Below are 14,687 nucleotides of genomic sequence, written 5' to 3' on the forward strand. Positions count from 1 at the left end.
TTTATTGATCATATAAATAATAATGATAAAAAAGATTACTTTAACAAACATTATTAGACAAAATATAAACTTTTTTATATTATTATTAGAATAAGGGTCATTTCTGTATTATATAATTGTACTTTTTGACCAACCTATACCCATTTACCCGGTTTTTTCTTTATTTTATCATTCCTAACATTAATTTTAAACCCATATATTATGTAAGATTTAGGTCATTGACTTTTATATATATTTGATTTAACTGCTAGCATAAATACCGGTTTTTTTTATGAGAAAATATGGATTTTTTTTTAAGCGTGTAAATCGCCTTTTTAGTTCCTAAAAATTACAAAAAAATAGCTGTGATAAACGATTATTGAAAAGGATTTAAAATTACAAAAATTTTCAATTGGTTATAACAAATTTTACTTAAAATCTAAAAGTAGACGCCATCGGTTGTTAAATAATCATCACCAGCAGATAACGTGAAAATAACATAATTTTATATATAAAAAATATCAACTGATTTTCGAAGTCGAGAGTTGTAAGATTCGAGTCCTTGTAAAGGCAGTTGCTTTTATATGGATATGAATGCTGCTAGTCTATTGATACCGATGTTCTTTGGTGGGGTTTTTTTTAATTGGTGTTGCGGAGAAATACCATTTACGTACCCCCCACTTGTGGGGGAGTTTCGGACTCGCACGGGTTCGGCCAGATGTTATTAAGAGCCTATGTGTACCCGCGCCCTACCATCTAAAACTCCTACTTCAATTTTTCCTCTCCACCCGGGGCCGGGTTTGCAATTAAGTATATCACGACCCCGGTGGTGCCAAAGCACGTAAGTCCAGAAGTACCACAGCTTCACCACCGCCGCCCACCCGCGCAAGAACGGACAGACGACGGCTCCACTGAGGGTTGTCCCCGCCCCTCACCCATACTATTGATTACACTTCTAGAATTACACGATTTAGAACTGCAACTGTACTCACCTTGAAATTGATACTCACATACTTGTATATCACTCGACATCTCAGTTGGGATACTGGTACTACTCGCCGCTTGCTCAGGGGTTACCGGAGTACCCCCTCTTCAACACCACCGCCCATCTGCGTAAACAAAGACGAACGACAGCTCCACGAGAGGCTGTCTTTCACCTCCTTGCATCCTGCACCTTCCTATGTAGCACTTTGTATATAAAGCTGAACACCGCGGAGAATTTATCACTCACTGTCTGTTAGCTTTACTCCAATAACATTGCCTACGTCTATCTGACCAGTAATCACCGTACATCTTCTTCTTTCTCTTTCCCATCTAACGCTTTGGAAAAATACGTGTTCAGCTGTGTCGATCTGACCACAATATTGGCACTCCGGATTTTCTACCTTGTGTCTTCTGAACAGGTAAGCTCGGAATGAGTCGTGACCGGTCAGGAATTGGGCGAGCCAATAATTCAGCTCACCAAATCCCCTTCCAATCCACGGCCCGATCTCACCTATTAAACGCCGGGTCCATTCGCCTTTTCGTGAGGTGACTCACCTTCTCTGCCACTCTTCAATTAACTCACTCTTTGGTGGTTGGGTTTCAATTAACCATACCTCTCAGGAGTGATCGGACTTGAGTCTGTTCAAGACTATTTATATACCGGTCACATTTACACATACACTGCAGATACTTCAGGCCTGGCAAGCCGGTAGTAGTAACTGGATTTGCCTACACACACGCACCCGGCAGTAGCTGCACTTCATCCAACCATCTCGATCTCGGTACTTCTCTTTTTCTTTTTCCATCCAATTTTTCAGCAAATACTTTTCTAATCGCACTATCCTTCAGCATTTTTGGAAAAACTATATATATAATTTTTCTTTGCTTCATACTTATGAAATTATCTAGTTCTCCAAACAGCTTCTCCAACTCTGTATTGGTTCTAATTCTCCATTTAGTTTCCTCTTTCATCCTCTTTCTCTCCCATCTCCGCAAATAATGTCCATAATTTACTATAACTATTTCTGATCCATACATGACTAATATATGGATATTATTTGTTAATCTTTGCGTATATAAAATAATTTAAAAAAAAAATTAAGTGGAAATAATATTAATTAATAAATAAACGATGAAAATGATATATTATAAAACGAGTATTTCTAAAACAAATATTTATGCAATAAAAGTAATAAAATAAAACTGTTGTTTTTTTAATTCCATTTGAAGACGTAAAATTAGCTTAAAAATGACCAAACCACAGAAACCTTCGATTCAGATTGCCTACTTCCTAATGTAAGTAAATCCTTTATTTGGGATTGGATAAGATAAAAATTTATCTTACGGTAGTAAGAGATAGTATGAACTTTAAACCAGTCAATTTAATATACTCTCCCATGAAAAAGGTTTACAGAAGGAATAACTAACTAGTTTTTCACTTTCTTACGTTAAAAAAATGTTTAAAAAGTTTTAAATTTAAATGGCTAATTGCTATTAAATTTATAAAAGGCTATAAAGTAGGTTCCCTATCGTTATTCGACAATGAAATTTCTGCAGTATTATTAATAAACTAGGTTTCCAAACTGTTCAATTCCTATTACGGTCAGTTTTAAAACTCTGGTCTGTAATAACAATTTTTCTAATAGTTTTCTAATAGTATTGCGACCATTTATTTCTGATTTTCTATACTTATAATGAGACAAAAGTTCCTTTAGTTTTATTTTATTTATACTTAGGTATTTTAGAATACATTTATACTTAGATATTTAGAATGCCTAAGTATTCTAAATTGTAATTACTAACTTTACAAGTAAATTTATAAATTACTAGATTTGAGTACATAAATATTTATATTGATTATATAAATATATATTAAATGAACACAAATGAAAGTTTGCTAACACAATAACAAAATGAAAATATTTTGGAACTTCACAAAATTTAACTTTCCCTTTTAATTTTTCTCCCTTTTACCCTTTTCCCTTTCCCCATTTGTTTTATTCATTACCCCATTTTCCTTTTCCCATTTTCATTTTTACCATACTTCCTATCCTTTTCCCCCAATTTCACCATTTCCCTTCACATATTTCCACTTCCCCTTTCCATTTCCTTCTCCCATTTCTAATTCCCTTATCTCCCTTTCCCTTTTACTCTATCCCGTTTTCCCCTTTTCTTTTTTCTCTTTTTCCCTTTCCATTCCCTTTTCCCGTTTTTTCCTTTACCTCGTTTTCCCCATTTATTATTTTTCCATTTTCCCCTTCTTCCCTTTTTACCTACTTCCTTTTTACCTTTTTCGATTTTTCCATTTTCCAATTTTATCCTTTCTCCCTTTTTCCTCGCGCGTAAATCGGTCCAGTAGTTTTTTAGTTTATTGCGGACACACATATCGAAAACATTGAAATAGAATCGTAAAATATTTAGTATAGCGTGCGTTGCTTTTACGTCGAACAGATAACGCTGTTTTTAAAAACAAGCATGTTTTTACCTGTCACAGGTGTGACATCTTAGGGGTGTAAATAGTAGGTATATAAAAACACGCGCTTATTCGAATGCAACATTGTGTCAAAATTTCAAAGCAATCTATGAAGAAATTTCGAAGATTTAACATTTTGAACAAACAATCAGTTAAATTTTTATTTATATAGATTGCTCTTTCAATAAAGTAGACAAACCTACTTTATTAACAATGGTGTAGGAACTTCCTTATTGAATAACGATGGAGACCAATACTTGTTAAAATTGTAATGTATCAAACATTTTTTTTTTCTTATATATTGTCTTTTTTGACAAATTTTAGGTTCTTCATTTATTTATTTACTTATTTATATTTACCATCTTAATGTCTACTATCAATCGATTAACAACCAAAATAGCATTTAGTTTTATAAATAATTTTTTTTGGTTATTTCCTTGTTCGAAGTAAAATAAATATTGTGATCGCTAAAAATTTCGGTTTTCATATTATAACGGAAATATCCATTTTGACCATCCCTGAATCCATTTTGACTACTTTCGGCGTGACGTCTGTACGTATGTATATACAGACCAAATCCAAAGTTTTTGGATTTTGGACTTGTTAAATGCAGTAATAAACTGTCTGAGAGCTTTTCAACGATATATAACAAGTGATACTTATTTTCATTAATTCCAAAGTTATAGCCAAATAAAATTTTAATTAATCAAATATTTGGATCTTACGAGGGGAAGACACATCGGTTCTAATCCGACTTCATATACATATTTTTTTAATTCTTTTTTTTGTTAAATGAAATATATTTATCTATTAATAATTATTAACCACTGATTTGTAAAGAAAAAATTTAACAATAAATAATAATTCAATAACAATACCAACAAAAAAAAAAATTAAAAAATAATCAGAAATTATTACTTAAATAAACTTTATGTACTTTTCATTTTAATTCAAACATTTTTAAATCAGAGGTTAATAATTATTAATAAATCCATACATTTAAATTAAAAAATCTGACGTGGACACCACATGACTTCCTTGTACGCCTATTAAATTACATATACACATATTTAAAAGTACATAAAATTTTATTTCATGAATAACTTTTTATTTTTTTCATATTTTTATTATTATTATTATTATTATTTATTGTATTTTTTTTTATAATCAGAGGTTAATAATTATTAATAAATCAATATATTTAAATTTAAAAAAAAGGGCACATCGCATTCGAGCCGATGTGCCTTCCCATAATAAGATCCAAATATTTTATTAATTCTAATTTTATTTGTTTATAACTTGGGAACCAAAAAATAACTACCACTTATGATGATATATCATTGAAAAGCTGTCAGTGAGGGCTTATTACTGCATTAAAGCAAAAGTCCAAAATCGAAATTTTTGGATTATGGTCTTTTATGGACATCTTTAGTCAAGTAGATTGCAATCAAAAGGGGAAGTGCACAACTAGATGTTATAACAGTCCTAAATCCAAAATTCAAAATTCAACATCCTATGGCTAATCGTTTTTGAGTTATGCGAGATATTTACATACAAACGTCACGCTTAAACTAGTCAAAATGGATTCAGGGATGGTCAAAATTAATATTTCCGTTGAAATCTGCAAACCGAAATTTTTCGCGATCATAATACTTCCTTTACCTCGTATATGGAAGTAAATAAAAGTTATATATATATATATATATATATATATATATATATATATATATATGAAGTCGGATTTAAACCGATGTGTGCATGACTACGGATCCGACACATTCTCACTTGCACCACATATCTACTTGAGCGACGTGAAACAAAATTAATATAAAATGCTAAGGAAATTTTTAGGGGTATTTTTGTTGGGTATAATTGAATATTGCGAGTTAGCATTTTGTGATTTTGTGAAGACACGTGAAAAGTGTACTACCCACACACGCAATATGGTTCAAATCGGTATCCGAAGCCCGTGCCTTTCCCTTAATAATATGGATATTAGTGTGACTTACACCGTGAGACATATATGTACACAAATTTCCATCAATTTATCTTCAGTAGCTTTTGCTGAGCGTTGATGAATAAGTCAGAACATGTTGCTTTATAGATTCAGATGTATATATGTATACGTATGTATAAAATTATTTGATATCGTTGTATGTGGTGAATAGAAGGCTACAAAAATTTATAATAAAGAAAAAATTTATATGTACTTGTCGGTCAAGTTGAGAACATCATACGAGTATTTTTTATGAAGTCAGTTAAATCTATAAACCGATTAAATTTAGTCAAAGTAATAATATTATGTTTAATATCACCAAAAAAAATAAATATACATGTGCTTAATGATATAATACTAAAGAGCATTTATGACACAAAAAAAAAGATAATTCGTGTAAAAAAATTAAGTTTTTTGAACAATAAACAATCAATAGACGTGAGCGCTAACAAAAAATTATTTTATTTTTTATTTTTTTTTACCAGTACAACATAAACAATGATACAAGTAATAGAAAATAATTAGATATTAATATAAATTGAATGTATGGCTTGAAAGTCGATTGTTTAACTACGATCCGAATAACACATAACAAAATCGTTCTTTTTTTTGAAAAGTCATTGTTTAAGTTAAAACAATAAACAATAATAAAGTCAATGTCCTTTTTTTGGCTATTTTTATCTTCTATCTAAAATATTAGACGTAGTTTTTTTAAATTAGTTTCAGTTTTACATTTCTCAAAAAATCAACGTATAAAATAAATAAATTTAAAAGAACCAACTTGAATGAAAAGAAGACGAACCCTAAAGTAAAAATATCGTTTATACTTTTCTAATAAACCGATGTACAAATATAATATTTGGTTTTTCTGCACTTTCTAATTGAGTAGAAGTAATGTATACAAAACATTATTTTTTTACAAAAGAGGTACATTAATCTGCTTCTTTAAACTATCAATTCATTGTAGCTGTGACATGTGAACTGAACTACAAGACCCATTCATTAGTCAGTGTTGATTTCTCTAATAGTATTGATGTTCATTATTCAGCGATTCCCTATGGTGAAGATTTTTAAGATGCCATTTGCAGTGCTGAATATCAGTAGAATTCCGGTAAGTTTCGAATACTAATGTATAACAGTATATTTGACTAAGTGAGGAAGAAAATTGGAAACAAATTCGTCTCACTTTCCCTGGTATGGAATGCTTGTTACTCTTGATAATGGCTACGACGTTTTAATGTTAAATAATGACTTGTATTTCATATTAACTACTTCGTTCAGTTATGTCATGAAATGTACATAATTCTCTTACCAGTGTCAATTATTTAAAATTTACTTATAAAATATGAATCCGGTACGAGAATTTCGGAAAGTAATAAAAAAGGTTCTGTTACTTTATAAAATGCGGTATTTTAAGAAATTAAATAAATTTTCTTGGCTTAATTTCACTAATAAGCTGTGTACAATTAAATCTGAAGTTTTGTGTGTATAATTCAATATAAATGTAAAAATACAATACAATACATTGTAACAATGTAAATAGCATTTATGTAAAATTCCTTAATAATAGATTTTTTTTTTGTATTGACTTACAAAACATAAAAAATTCTCAAGTAGCATCCAACTGGAAAATTGATTAAATTTATCCTCTTTAAAAAAAACAATATTTTATGTTATATATACCATACCCTTAACAGTCATAGGTGAACTTTCTCTTTTCTATTTAGCCTCCGAAACCACCGTAAGGTATTACTTCAGAGGATGAATGAGGATGATGTTTATGAATGTAAATGAAGAGTAGTCTTGTACAGGCCCAGGTTACCAATAGCCCCGTTCGGGGCTATTGGTTGGGGGTCACATTAATGACGCAATTCCGGCTAGGGGCCTCAGCCCGTACCTGCGTAGGCAAATTGAATGTTACTTGTCCAACAGAGGATGTCTGGTAGAAGCACAGGAAGAAACAGTACATTTTCAAATGCACGGTGGAGTTCCGCAGGGCTCTGTTCTGAGGCCGTTGTTGTGGCTGGTGATTATAGATGAACTCCTTCAGAAGGAGTTTCCTGTCGGCGTCCAGGTCCTGGCTTATGCAGATGACCTTGCAGTCCTCGTAGAGGGAAGGACGGTCTTGGAGGTGCGGGAGAGGGTGTATGTGGCCATCGACACTATACAGGAGTGGTTGAGGTCCAGGGGTCTGCAACTGTCTACGGAAAAATGCCGGTGTATTGCCTTTACGGGTAGAAGAGTGCTAGAACCGTTCAATATTTCCATCAACGGTCATGCTATAGAAGAAGCGAATAACATCAAGTACTTAGGAGTTATCCTCCAGAATAACGGTAGATACACCGACCACATAGTCAATGTATGCAACAAGGCAGAAAAGATGATAAAAAGTCTAAACATCATTATGTCATCGCAGAATGCCCCTCGGGCCTCAAAGCGCCGTTTACTGGCGACCACCGTCGTGTCTTCGCTTATGTATGCCGTTCCGGCCTGGTGGCGCTCTATCGCCATCAGGCGCAACAAAGAGAGACTGGCGAGGACGCACAGGTGTGTGCTCCTAGGTGCTGTGTCCGCATACAGGACAGTGTCCTATGCCGCCCTGTGCGTGTTATCGGGTACACCTCCTATTGACCTAATCGCAAAAAAGAGGGTGGAGAGGGCACAAGGCAAGCCAGAACAAGAGGTCAGGGATGCTGTTTATAATATATGGCAGGAAAGATGGTCGCAGGAAGCTGTGGGTCGATGGGCGAGAACCCTCATCCCCAACATCAAGCCATGGTTGTCGAGAAGATTTGGTGAGGTTGATCATCACCTATCGCAGTTTTTTTCAGGACATGGTTCCTTCAATAACTACCTGCACAAAATAGGCAATAGAGAAGTGCCAATTTGCAACTACTGCAACGAGATAGATGATGCTGAGCACACCTTTTTGGTGCAATAGGTGGGACACACTTAGACATAGTAAGGCACTCACAGGTATAACTCTAGAGACAACAATAGACTACATACTAAGAAGCGAGTCAAACTGGAATAATTTTGCTAGTTTTGTTAGACAAGTTGTTGTACAGAAATACTCCGATGAGAGAAGACAAGGTGTTGGCTAGAATAGGACTGGGTGGACAGCCTTGCTGGTGAGGTCCAGCATGCTGCGGTGTGTTGGCACTGATGAGCCACCAAGGACTCCACGGGTAACAGTCAGGTAACAGCACACTGAATACTGAAGGGACCCGGCGCCGCGTCGCGGCGAACTGGGTCTGGCGTGGTGTCCAAAAGGGCAATATTAATAAAGAACTCTCAAAAAGAGCTAACCGGTAGGCCGAGCTGCCATGCCGGTAGGTGGGGAGGCCTATTTGAGTTTAAAGACATTCCCCTGGGCGGCCTAATACCAACAAGTCGGTCCGGCCCAGGGGAGCTGAGAGGAAAAAAAAAAGATTGACTGTTACTGAGAAACTGAGAGTGTGGTTTATTGAAAACCAAACACCAAAGAACACCGGTATCTTTACTAGGACAATCGTAGGTGAATATTTTTTTTTTTTTTGTAGCGTGTGTGAAAATGCCATGCCTGACCGGAGGCATGCCGGCCACGGAGGCCGGCAATCGTAGGTGTGACCTTTCTTTCTTTTTCCTGTTTAGCCTCCGGTAATTACCTTTCAGATAATACTTCAGAGAATGAATAGGATGATATGTATGAGTGGAAATGAAGTGTAGTAGTCTTGTACAGTCTCAGTTCGACCATTCCTGAGATGTGTGGTTAATTGAAACCCAACCACCAAAGAACACCAGTATCTATGATCTAGTATTCAAATCTGTGCAAAAATAACTGACTTTACTAGGACTTGAACGCTGGAATTCTCAACTTCCAAATCAGCCGATTTGGGAATACGCGTTCACCACTAGACCAACCCGGTGGGTTAATCGTAGGTGACCTGACACGAGACAATATCACTTCTGAAAACGGTATATTTCACCCGAAGGTCCTGAGTTCGAATCCTGGTCAAGCATGGCATTTTTCATACGCTAAAATTTTCCATTCTCAAAGGAAAAATGACCAAAGCAGTCAATGACCATAATTTCAAAAAATAAAAAATTGTTTAGTGATTTGTATTAATAGCAAACATCACATTCCGGATTTATCGAAGAAAATAAGGGAATTAAATGCTATTGCATTGGTTTTATCATTTAGTAGAATATAGTATATTACATATCACCATATCGAAATTATTAAAATGTTAATGATAATTTAGTTCCACAAGTAATTTCTTACACTCATCACCATAGGGGAAGATTATATATTAAACAAAATTTTTTTCAAAGAAAGCAACTCCTATTAGTATCACTTATATCCCAATAAAAATAGAAGAATACAAAAATAGTGTAAAACTGCAAATTAATAACGTGATTTTACATAAAATAGGAAATAAGTAGATAAATCCATCCAATATCTTGCATGATTTTATAGAATAACCCCCCCCTCTCTCTCTCTCTCTCTCTAACTCTTATTTATTGATTTTTAATATATGTACTATGCCACTAATTCTTCTATGATTTTTTTTATCTTTTTGCATGTACACTACGATTCAAAACTATTCGGTAATCTCTAGGGAGTTGATTCTAAAGCTAAAAGAATGAAAAAAGTTCATATAAACATAGGCCCCATAGGCCCGAAAACGCTTCGTTAGCGAGTTACGGCTAGAGAAAGATTTTGCTCATATGTCAGTTTCCTGTGGAAAAGAAGACTTCCTGAAATTCTGGGAAGGTAAATTAAGGGGCGAATTTAGTTGTTTCTTATGGTTTTTGACCTGATAATATTTCAAAAAATAGGTCCCAGAATTGTACTTCCATTAGTTTTATAGATATCTGACGTAAAACACAGAAATTGGGGATAAAAAATAACACATTTTTGGGTTTAACTTAAGAAAGCTTTGTTAAATAAGTTGTAATTTTTTCAATTAGAAATGTATAAAATTTAATTCTGAAAGATTGATGTAAATTACTAAGAAAAAATTGAATGTGATATTGAAATAATTTTATTAAAAAACAAAACAGACTGAATTGTGAAAAAAGTTTTAACAGCGTGAAATAATTAATTTTGTCCATAGGTTGGAAACAGCTTTTAACATAAAATGTAATTTAATTTTGAAAACAACGGAAAAGTAACATTAAAGATTAGTGAAGTTGCTCGAAGTAGCCCTCGTTTTGTTCTATACATGACTTCGCTTGGCAAATCCATTCTTTTTTAGCGCGTTTCATAACGTTAGGAGTATTCTTAATAGTTTCTGCAGTTCCTCTTAATATAAGACCAGTATAACGAACTTGAGTAACGGATCCTTGCCAATTAGAAGAAAGTAGTAGAAAATAACAATGAAAGGAATTCAGAAGGGATCCTTTTTCTAAGGCTAACAAGTCCATTTAACAATCGTTCTTTGTAATACTGTCCATGGCACACCTTCAACAGCTGTTGTTCGATGAAAAGGGTTAACGGACCAGAGTAGGAATTTATGGAAAAATGTAAGGGCGTGAACGATAATTCTCACTCTTCAAGAAATAGGTAATTTTGGTGTGGTTCTACAAGTCAAGAGGACACGAGTGTAAATACTCCAGCAGTTATGGAGTTAACTCCGGGGAGTTATGGTCAGTAAAAAACGAGTATTAAACGAGTCACTTAAGAGCGAGTATTCAGTGAGTATAAAGCTAGTACAAGCGTAGTGTTCGACACGAGTGAAGTGACGTCACAAACATTCCAGTTTGGACAGTGGGTGAATGCAGGAAGTTGTTTGTGAGTTATTGATAGACAATAAGTGAAAGGGATAAAGTATTAAATTCATTCATAATTATTATGGTAGTTCCATGTTAAATAGGTAAGGTATTTGCAGTAAAAGAACTTTCTGCTTGTCTTATCTGGTAGTTAATACATGGCAAGGTGTTAAGATTAGCGGTCATTATCATGCCTTTACTCAATTGAAGTGAATAATGATGGTTTTTATGATTTAACTACCTGTAAATAAATCCTGTCCTTACTTGAAATTCTATTTTGTATGTAATTTATTATTATTACTGGCGTTTATTATTGTTGTAGTTTCTATTTACTATTATTTTTTTTCGTTGTTGCTCTTATTATTGTTGTTGTTTATCATTGTCATTGTTATTATTCATTTGTCTTATTTTTTATGTTCTTAAACTAATAAATCGTAATTATATAAACATTTTTAATTGTTAGTCTCTCGATATTTTGATCGAGCCGCGAATTCGGGACAATATATATAATGTAAAGGCAATGTACATCTGCCATTATATTTTAATGATTCTTCTAAATATATAAATTTTAAACTATTTAATTGGTTAATTTTAATTGAAATAATTATAATCTAGTTAAAAATAAGATTCAAATAATTGTAATTAAAAATTCGATGTACGAGAAATATACATGGGGATTGAGAAATTTTCTAGAATATTTAAAAAAAGTAAATAAGTTACTTCAAACATGATGAGTTATTACAGATCGATAAAATGTTAATTTTACGTAAACAAAAAAAAATCAGGTTTAGCTATATTGAATCATAAATTGATTAAGCCAAATGTAACTTGAGTTTAAATTAAATTGACCGGATGTATCTTGCCACTGTACATACAGCAGGTTAACAATATAACAAGTAATAGGTCGTTTTACATACTCACACATACACACACACGCGCGCGCGTATATGTGTGTGTATATATATATATATACATGGTTTCTATACTGGGTGTAGCTTTATTTCATTGTTGTTATTGCACTACACATTTTTATAAAATAAATTTAAAATTAAAGGTCATACTTATAATGGATAATAAATACTAAATAATACTAAAAAATACTAAATAATGGATAGATTTACCATTTACACGACTACATTTCTACACTAGGATGGTAAGTTTTCCAAGAGAAAGTATAATTTAAACGAAGGATATAGTATTATAAAAATATTTTGTACTTATATTTGTCGCTTTATATCTTTTGTTAGGAGTTTGAATCTTAATAACTCAATTCATAATTAGAATAAAAACTGGAATGTCGTCTTAATTTACTCTTCAAATACTGTACGGTTGTATTGTGCATTTTTTACGTTTAAAATTTTCTTTTACGAAAATTAAACAAAAGTACTTTTTTTGGACTAATTTTTAATTAAACTCTACCGCTCATATGAAACACAAAAAATAGAAAACTATGTCTAATAACTAAATAATCTTCTCATTAATCTCCTCCAATATGGGAATTTTTGAACCATCTTTATCCATTTATCGAGCGCTAAAAGGTTATTTAATACGTGAAAAATGTATATTTATTTTGATAAGCTGAAAAATAAAATGTTGTTACTAATTAGAAGATCATTAATTCGTTGTGAATTAAGTGAAAGTTTTAAATAAATGTGATTAAATATTACATATTGGAGTAGAAGATATTCAGAATAAGAGACTTAAAGAAAACGATTAAGCAAACGAGTTAGATTGACAAGTAGAAAAGCCAACTATTTTTACCCAAATATTCATTAATAACTTTTAAATGTAATTATCTGATATTTTTAATAAAACTGCAATTTTTTATTTGGTATATCAAATCTAGATTTAAATCGTTATTTCATGAAAAACATATGATAACTGGAAAACTAGTGATGGAAAAACTCCCAAACATGGTAAGAACAATAAGCCAATAAGAAAAAACATTTTTTAGTATCTATACAGTTAACTGAAAATATTTGTAATATTATTATTTTTCTTATCGTTTCATAGAGGTGTGAAACCAATTTAGGTTAAAAATTAATAAATTATGAATTCTTTTCTTTTGTTTTTCTTCACCATTTTGAAGAAAATTTTCAGTAATGAAATTTCATTAGTAAAAAATTGGTTGGATAATAAAATAAACTATCTTCAAGATTTTACTATTAATGTAAAGCAAATTATTTAGCTTCAAATTCATCGTAAAAGATATAGCCCACCAAAAATCAAATAAAAAAACAATAAAACAATGAATCAACTTTATAAAAAAAAGGAAAAATAAAAAGGAAAAATTCAATAAAAACTAATAGGCGTAATACCATTTGTAAGGTAGAATTTCATTTTCTACAATCATAATTTAACAAATAAGCAGTTTATTTCATGAAATATTTAATGTTAGTTTAGTAAAAGTAGAGAAAGCACTTCCAATAACATTATAATTTTTTGTACAGTGCTGGAACGATGCAAATCATTAACATAATCCTTTCCAATCAAATTTACCAGTTTGATTGATCAGTGCCCAGTTGGATAAGTTATGTTTTAACAATAGCAACTCCTTGATAATATATCTACATCCTACCATATTCTGTTGTTGGAATCTAATTAATAACATCCAGTGTCTAAAAAACAATATTTAAGATAAAAACACTTATTATTAAAAAAAATTCCTTTCGGCACGTCGAAAGGCGAAGGTAGATTTCACCGATGCTAAGTAGGGGATAAAAAAGATTTCCACCTTAAAGTTAGGAAAAACTTCAAATTTACTAAATACGACAATGGTTGTATGTGAAAAACGTTTCACATGTTTAGCATACGACAAACCCCATCTTCTTACAATTCCATCAAAATTTTGGTCATCCCTTGCCGTAAGGGTTGGTCATATCAAAAATTGTTTCAGACAAAGGTTTTAGGTAATGTTTAGAGGACTAACGAACATTTTAAACCGATTCGATACTGTCCCTATTAAGGGAGGTATGATGCTTTTTCCTTTCAAAACCCCATTTTTTCCACCCCCTGTGCCAGTGGTTGGTGATATAAAAAAATTTTACTTAGCCCTTATGCAAAGAATAGTAGGAACTTTAAACGAATTCGATATTTTATTAAAAAAAGAAAGTTATAACGATATTTTGATTTTTCGTAAAAGCTCCTCCATTTCTACCTCCATGGTCCGATTTTGCGCATTAAAGAATTCGACCGATATTTTGGGTCGTTATATTTTATGTATCCATTTGAAAGTGAATGGCGCAAAATTTCGTCAGTTATCGTGTCCACAAGAAAGTGAAATATATATTTTGAAATGACGGTGGTTTTTAGTTCTGAGGGATGTGAAACGCGAAGATATGTCGAAATTTTCCGGAAGTCGAATCATGGTATCCATTACAATATTTAGCTTTCTTATGAAATCCATCTAATAGACTACTTTTTTCATCTAATATCAGTTCTAATTTAAATCATTTCAAATTGAAATTTTACCAAAAGAATCCATTAAAAAAATACACAAAA

The 14,687-nt window shown here is 32.3% G+C and overlaps 1 protein-coding gene across 2 annotated transcripts in view; it reads left to right on the forward strand.

The window, feature by feature from the left end:
- The window catches only part of stac (C2 and C2B_Munc13-like domain-containing protein staccato), a 352,276-nt gene that overhangs the window by 18,079 nt on the left and 319,510 nt on the right, over positions 1–14,687 (forward strand). The window lies entirely within an intron of this gene.

This window comes from Lycorma delicatula, chromosome 5 (assembly GCF_047948215.1).
Source record: "Lycorma delicatula isolate Av1 chromosome 5, ASM4794821v1, whole genome shotgun sequence".
Classification (NCBI taxonomy): domain Eukaryota; kingdom Metazoa; phylum Arthropoda; class Insecta; order Hemiptera; family Fulgoridae; genus Lycorma; species Lycorma delicatula.